An 8,951-nucleotide genomic window follows, 5' to 3' on the forward strand; every position below is an offset into this window, starting at 1 on the left:
ACCGCTGTATATCTTGTGTAACCCCTTAAAGGAAACATGTGTACCGTATTAATAGATGAGGCGTCACTTTTCTACAGGTTCCGGTAAAAAAAGGCGAAATTGATGATGCGAGGGAATTTTAACGATTCAGTTCCTGTTTTGACTACACATTATCCTGTTTTTACATATTTGTCATTCGCGCTTTTTATCGTTTCCTTGCATTGCGAGTACGGCCCTGCTATCGCTCCTATCTCCGCGTTGCCACTAATTACAAAACACTAAAGTGTCGAACGTTCTAAAGACAAGATTAGCCTATTAGCATCGCAATTTGCATCAACTGCGCCCTTTGCGGTACAGAATGTTATTACCTATTTATATTGGCTCTTGTTTTGCATGCGAAGACCTTTAGGAGTGTTTCTGAGTTCGAATCCGTTTGGTTTTATTAAGTTTACATACTGTAGAGGACAGAAAAACTCAATGAAGTTCAGCAGGAAATGACAGAGAGTGATGGGAACGGAAAAATAGTTCAGAATTGCTTGTTAGCGATTATTTTTACAGTTGATTTTTCAAGAAAAAATGGTAGAAGCATACGAGGGTCGCTCCATAGTTGATTATATTGAGGAAAAAAGAGATAGACGAAATTTGCCACGATATAAATAATCGTCGCACCGGAGAAATTGATTTGACTATAGTTCAAATCACGTAACTTTTTATCACGTCATAAAATAAAACGGTTGAGAGTCACCTTACGTGAAATGACAAGCCACATAAATTGAATATACTAAAAAAGAATAAAGATATATTTAAATGTCTAAACATAGCCCTATTTTTTTCAGGGTTGCCGTTTAATTTGTTAACGTTTTGGTTTAATTTTTTTAAAACTTTTTTGTTCGTTGGTATGATAATTATTCTCTGGATTTAACAATACTGTTAAATACTGATAGCGTTGCACCAACATCTAACAAATTCCTGCTACATATTAATTTCGAAAAGGTGTGGCATTACCGTTGATGTAAAGCCCTTGACGTGTATAAAGTCACGTGATTTGAACCATAAGTGAATATCAAGGGAAACTGAATGTCAAGAAGATCAAACGACCTAGAGACTTGACCTAAGTGTCACTCTAATGAAGCAAATGATCAAGGTGTTCCGTGTAATCTCAACTAAGTGTTTTTCTGAACGAGTTCTTTTGTGAGTCGCATTTCACTGAATTCGAAAAACAGTTCAACTTTTGCCCTTAAACTCCATCAGTCTTGAAAGCCAGTGCCAGTCAACAGGGTTTGGAGAAGATCAAGAACTTTCTCAATAAGCGTTTTTAGGTTTCCTTCCAATGAATTTTCAAAGTAAAGTTACCCTGCAAGGTGACCCCAACTAACCGAAACTTCTTTAAGATTCAGTATAAGGAATCGTGGGTCTGTAGGGATTAATTTGACCTGAACTAAGTGTCTTAAGGTTTTCGTGTAATCCACGGAGCAAGAAGTTTCATGAATATTTACTACAAGAAATCGGGGTTGACGCTTGAGATGATCCAAATGTGTTTCCAAGGAAACCCATTGTCAAAAGACCTGGACTAAACAACTTTAGATTTTCCTATATTTCAGGGTATTTAAAGTATTCATTCTAAGATTGTATGGATTTTTAAGTGGTCTGAATTAGGTATCTGCGAGTTCATCTAAGTGGTTTTCGATAAGGAAACGCACAAAACAATACGATCTATTCAGTTATCGAATTATTATTATACAGTGTGTCAATTTCAAAAGTTTGGATTGCCTATAATTCTGAAGATTGGAATTTTTTCTAGAACAATCAAAAACCGTTTCGGTAGAATGTAGGGGGAACCAGTTTAATAGTGGTTGCAAGTTTCTACGTGTATTCCTAAGCGGGATAGCTAACTCATCTCTCAAAATTTAAATTGCAACACCTATCATGACCTCATTTTAAAGATCTTTGTAAATTCCGTATAAAAAAAACTTGCTTCAATAAAAAAATTTCTATTTTTTTGAAGTTGCAACATTTTTAATACAAAAATATCATATTTAAACACATCTACAAAAACAGTTTAAAATGTTTGCTGTTTTTTTTTAAACAAAAAATAGTTAGAACTCAACTTCTCTCACTTTTTCAAATGTTTCAGGGGTAATGGATTGACATACTTCGGTAATTTGCAGCTGTAAGTCTTGCAAATTGGCTGGCTTGATTTTGTAAACGACTAATTTGATGTGGCTTTAAAAAAAAAAATCGAGGGGTGTTAAATCCGGTGAACGCGGTGGCTACTCTATTTCTCCCCTGCGATCAATCCATCTTCCTGGATAATTGATTTTGTTTGTAGAGCGTAGTGCGGCGGAGCACCATCGAATCGAAGGTGTAAAAGATTTTCATTTAATTGCAGGTCGTTATCGATAGAGTTGGAGTACCTATCCCTCTTACGGGTACACGTAAAAACTTGCAACCCCTATTAAACTGGTTCTCCCTCCATTCTGCCGAAACGGTTTTTCAACGTTCTAAAAAAATTTTATTCTTCGAAGTTATATGCAATGCAAAGTTTGGAAATTGACACACTGTATGGAAACATCAATCGCGGCAAAAAGTCTTTATAAAGCAAGCTTTATTTTCTCTCTTTCACTCGAAAACAGGATGATTTTGTTTTACTTACGGATTCGTGTTTGTCCAGATATCCCAAAGTAAATGTTTTGCTAATAAGTGACACATTCATTGCTTCTTTTGAAGTGCGCTTTGGACGGTTTATTCGTGGCGACAAAAATCGCTGTTTTCCTCTATGAAAAGGTGCCATTTTTAACCGAACAATAATTAAGAAAACATTTGTCAACCGCTTCCTGTCTTTCTTTGCGTTTTTTTCTTCTTCCCTTTCGTTGACATTTTTAGGACCAGCGCCCCTTTGAAGCCCCGTCGCTGATGATTAACGAGTGAACGTTTGTCAACGAGCTAAGACATCCGTAACGCGTCGCGAACTCAAAAGGCGCGGTTAATCAGCGTCGTACGTTTTTTATGTCTTTTTTTCGCTTCAGCTCGTCTGGAAAAACTGCGTGAAATTGTCAATGGGCCATAGAATTCTTCAGCGGGAGAGCGAAACAATCCTAATCAAATTGCCATTACGCCGGCTGCGAAATAAATCTCTTGTTGGTTGGTTGTGACGTTTTCCCTCCTCGTCTTCTTCTCACGGTTTTAGCGGCCGATTTTCGGACCCCGAGCAGGTATTTTTAGTGATCGGTAGCCGCTGGAATCTTAGTACACCACTTTTAACTTATCTCGGTGGTCATTAAGAATGATCTTTCTACAACTCTTGTTTTACTGCCTGTCCCATTACGATAGCCAAGAATTCTTTTAATTGGCAGTGGCGTGGCCGGGCAGCAGGATTTTGCCCGCAAAGAATTAGCGCGAGGTGGCTGCGCCACTGGGATTTCGATTTCTTAATGGACCGCATGTTTCGAACGAAACATGCGACATTTCTAAGAAGCATTTTTAACTGAGGAACCCCGAATTCTCTAAATGTTTATGTTTCCTGGGCGGCTTTTTGTTTTTCGGGGTTCGGAGATAACCCTTCCGCCGATGGTATTATACACCTTCGCGTTATTATGCCGCGAGCGGATTTATGGGCATGGGAAAAATTTGAATAAACAGGAAAGATTACGGAGGATTAAAATAAAACACGAGAAGGCTTATTAGATAATAGATGTTCCCCGGAGATACCAGCTAACCGTTACGTTTAGTTTACACGACAGGATATATTATATGGTAATAATGTTAACTTCCAGTTAGCGTACGGTATTTCAGCATTATCAATACGCACAGAAACATCGTTTTGGCGGTCTCCGGCCGACTCTCTCCACCGATAACTACACACAAAGCGAGACTTCAATGTTTGCCGAACGGAAAAACAAACACGCATCATGAGAACCATCATAAGACACCTGACAGCACCCACCCGCAGGCATGATAACCCATTTATTGCACAAGCAAAGCGCAATTTGATTCACACATAACATACAATGTTGCCGGTGTGGATATCACTGAATTGCTGTTCAGACACAAGTTTCGTTTAGTTGCATTAGTTGCAACAGAACAAAAGTCTTATTATTCAATTGGATTATCGGCTTTAGAGGTTTCCGACATGTGTCCGCGTCTTGTTTCCTGCTTATTTCAGCAGGTGGCAAACCTTGAGCCCGAAAAAAACCCCATACAGGCAAATTCGGTGTGAAGTTGTGTTTGTATGTATTTCTAGGTTCGGGGCAGATGCGAAAACTGCTTGATAAATTAGGCATGCACGGTCGACCTCTCGTGGGCATTGTTGTAAGTAGTGGCGACGACAAGCAATTAATTTTCTTATCAAATTAGCGAAAACAATCGGTTGTAAATATTCGACCGCGGGACGGTTCTATATGGAGCCGTGTCGTGCCGTGTCTCTGCTTTTGTCTTCGATTTATTTGCATACGTACCCCGTGTACCAACTGTTTTGATGCCGGTGCAACAAGAAAACTAAATCGCCGGCCCAATAAATTATCTTAAACGTGAGTGCCGGTAATTTAATGGCAAAACGGAGCGGTAAAGCAGTGAGCAAAAGAAACGCACAGATTCCTAATTCTGACGCCTCATAAAGCATCTCTCACCCGGCTAATTGGGCCGCATTTTCACGGCCTCGACCACGCATTTCGTTTTCGGGTTCGTCTTTTTTTTCTCATTTTTTTTTTGGAGAAATTTCGCCGGAGCAACGAAAAAACCTTTGCGAAAGTGTCTACTTTAAGGTCGACCGTCTCGGGTCAAGTGACCAGTCGGCAGCACCAGCCTCAAAAACTCGTATTGCTCAGGTCGTTTGCGAGATGGTGGACTGGCCCGCACCCGCCGAACCAAGCACCCTCCCGAAAAGAATTTATTGGGAGGACTCAAGATTTCTTTCGAATTATTTCGGTCAACGGGTTTCTTGAGACGCGTCGTAGGAAACAAAGAGGAAGAGGAGTGATGAGCGCAGAGGTGCAAGAAGGAGCGTTTTGGGTGGAAGTTGACCGAGAAAAAAATCAATAATTGCTATCTAGTGGACATGTTTGGCAGCGCAACTAAGAGTCGAGGGTCATAAAACCCCAACAAACCACAGTCGCCCAAAAAATACTGACGTTACCTTAGAAAATACAGGGTGTTTCTTAACTACATGTAGAAAATTCAAGGGCGCAATCCCGGACACATTTCAACTGGAAAATGTCCAATGAACCGCAAATGCTCCGATTTCAAATACTGGATGTTAAAACATACCAAAAAAAAGTTTTCCTTGACTATTTCCAATATGGCTCAAATTGGATTTTTTATTGATATCAAAAATAATATAAATAGCATTTTTGACTGATTTATAAAATAGTAACCAGTTTATAATCAGTGCAAGGTTTACTTAATACAGATGTATTATAAATAATGATGGTCGTTTTCAACATTTATTATAATATTCAATTAAGTTTTTCCCTTCACTTTGAAATGAATAAACCTCGCACTGATCGATCATTAATAAAGCGTTCCTGCAATTTTTTTCGGTTCTGTATTGAACGAAGAATATAAAAATCGGCCATAACTAATGGCAAACGCAGCCTCATACAAATCGAATATTAAAGATATCCCAAGCGTACGCCACTGTCACATGGAAAATCTGAGTGCGTGTAAATATGGTGCTCTTTACTGCACATTCACAGGCTAAAAATTAAAGTTCATATTTAAGTCGTATTGGAAACATTCAAGGAAAACGTTTTTTTTTATATATTTTAACACCCTGTATTTTGAAAACGATACATTTGCGAATATTTGTTTATTAGACATTTTCCAGTTGAAATGCAGCCAGGATTACACCTTAAATTTTTTACACTTAGTTAAGAAACATCCTGTATATTTTTATTTTTTTGCGCGCAATACTTGAATTCCTTTTTAATGTTTATGTTGTATGAACATATTTTCCGGTGTGCTATTATTTTCAATATTTGTGTTTGAATAAATATTACATAAAACTTAAAAAAAAAGCTTTTGTAAATTTGAAACCTTTCCCCTCTTTAAACTTCACCACTGGCACTACGTTTCACCCGCACTGCCATTGTTGAAATTTTATGCTCTATTGTGTTTCTTGAGGGTCCAGGGCGAGTGCGCCTTTAAATCGCAAGAATTGCCTGTTTCGAACGAAAATTGTCCCTTGTATTTGCAAACACTGGCGGCTTACCTTATTAACACAAAATCGTGTTATTCGGTGTTCTGTGCCGGCAAACATCTTGCAATAGACTGTAATGGAAAAGGCCAGGAAGGATGCAATTGCCAGAGGAGGAGACAGTTTACAGCTCGGGCCGCTGCTTCGCCACCACGCGTCCATCCAGCTTTCTGCCTTTGATCCATCCGAGCTATCTATAAGTAATCATAGCAACATTTCCATTAGTCCCGACGGCTTTCAACACAGCCAACAATTTTTATTTACGATGTTCGAAATATCGTTTATCTGTTATCGATACCGGCAATATGGTGCGTATTTCTTTTGACTCAGCCAGAAAAAGTGTTAAAGTGTTTACAAGTCTGGCACTTTATGTTTGTTTTATGATCTCCGGCCGCTTTCATGTGGTTTATTTAATCTTCAATAAATTTGACACTGCTCGATCGTCGACGAGGAGTTGTTGGTGTTTTATCCGTCTCACTCCAAACGAAGAGACATCTATACCAGTCGGAGGAAACATAAATTTTTCCACAAAAGCGCGCTCTATCGAGGCCAATAAATTAATAAGATCGAAGATAAGCATCATCGGAAATCGTATACCTTTTAAAGGTTTGTCTACAGCGGCGCTTCGATACGCGACTTCAAAGCGGGCCCGCCTAATCAGGGGAAAATCTCCTCGGAAAGGCTTAAAACCATCGACCTGTCTCGTTTATCGACTGTCCGATTGATTTAGAATACCGCAAGAGATTTCGAAAATGGCCGCCTCAACTTCAACATGGACCCCGACCCAGTTTGACAGCCAAGCAACACGGTCTTCCATGCACTTCTTCAAAACTCAAAGTTAAATTACGTTCGACTTAAACCCTCGAACGAGACGTCAAAAGTAATTAAAACTGGTGATTCTCCGTGAATCCTCTTTTGATTAATTGTGAACACAAACGCTTTCTTTCGGAATTAAGCACAGGCCCGTACTAAATTGCCGATCCGAAGGGGAAACGGACGGAAAAGTGGCTGAAGTCCGGTCCGTGATTTTTACCCTATCGCCACCCTTCCACGTGGATCGTGTTTATCTGTCCAGGCCAGTCGCGTAATTTCCATCTCAATCGGCAGTTTTAATGACTGTCGGATTGTTTTCTTGATTGTGACGCTCGACTGTGTTCAATCACTTTCATTTTAGTAAGATGAGCACTTAATTGAAACGTTGTTGTCCCTTTTTGTCTCCATCGGGTCCTACCAGTGTCACAGGGCTGATAAGAGCTGAAGCGCTGTTGCCGGCCCTCTTTTTTTTTTAATTATTAATGGTTTCTCTCCCTGTGCTTCGGACAGTAAGATAAGGGCCTTTTTCCATCGGGCTTTGCATAGCGAGGTTTATCCATTAAAAATTCCATTTTTTCGAAGGCCCAGCAATGCGTAGTCGCTGATATGGCGCTGTCGATGGTCGCCTCAACAACAATAAACTCTTTTTCAGGGATTGTTCGACGATGGAGAGGGCTGATGGCACACACCTAACACAAACACATCCAGATCCCACGCTTCGACGAAATAAATCGCTCCCGTGCTCCGCAAAGCCCTTTGACATTTGTTTGTACAACGTATGATTGATTAGCCATAAGGGATTAACCTTTTTCGGTTAAACAATGGGTGGTGGCTGAGTTACCGGGCCCGATTTCGTGTCGTTTCACACGCCCTGATTGCTTTTTGTATCAAAAATGTTCGGCAAACATACAAGGTGGGCACATTAGAGGGGACACTGACCGAGTGTTGACCCGAACCTGGTTAGTTGGAAATTCACCCACGCGCCACGCTGGTTCCGGTACCAAAATTGTTAACACTCTGATGTCGGGTACTTCCGCTCGCCAAAATAGGCGCTACGTGTACGACCATTAATGCTGTTGTCTGCGACATTTGTAAGTAGTACTGCTTGGTCACAGCGTGTCCGTAATGGAAAGCGAGTTAAGTCAGGAATTGGGCCCGAGGAAGAGCGATCGAGGTCAGTTTATGCGGGCCAACACTGCCTAATATTTACCCTAAGTTTCTCTACGTTATCTTATAGCCCCTATTTCAGCCTCAAATCGCCTCCTCAGGAGTTTATCGAAAAATTTTAAGTACGAAAGTTACGCGTGGTGGAATAAGGAAAAAATTAAAGTTTTCTGTCTCTTTTTTTGTTTGTGTCTCCTTCCTTAATTCATGATGCAAGATTGAAACTGAAATAGCTATCGCAAACAGAGCATTAAATCCTCGTATTTAGACTTCAAAACCGGCGCCGTTTTTCCACTACACCAGCCCCCATTAAAGTGCAAACTAATGCATTTGCCGAACACGTAAAACGATCAGATAACCCCGAAAAACAATATAACCGACGTTCTAACTAGGATTTTAGTTGTTTTTCGAATTCCGGCTTTCAATCAAAACGGACAATTGATTCGGACTATGCAAATTACCGAAAAAATCATAAAGACCGGAACGAAATTTGTTGATGTCTTGATTAAAATTGGACCGTGAAATTAGGTAAAACAGACGTCCATTTAGGCTAATTTCGTATGCTGTAAGACGGCTCAACGTTCTGCACGCTGTTAGGGACGAATTTGTTAATGTGTTGATGTAAATGTTGTTGCTTGACCGTTGTTGTATTTGAATGAGAAAGTCGTTCTGACGGACGGTCTTAAGGAGGGTCGCTGTATCCCCAAAAGGCGCCCTCAAACATTCGTCCCTAGCACAAAGAAATAATTAAAACGCGTAGAACGTCCGGGATTTTTGTGTTCCATTCAACGTTGTGGATTTCTCT

The sequence above is a fragment of the Euwallacea similis genome, chromosome 10 (assembly GCF_039881205.1).
Source record: "Euwallacea similis isolate ESF13 chromosome 10, ESF131.1, whole genome shotgun sequence".
Classification (NCBI taxonomy): Eukaryota; Metazoa; Arthropoda; class Insecta; order Coleoptera; family Curculionidae; genus Euwallacea; species Euwallacea similis.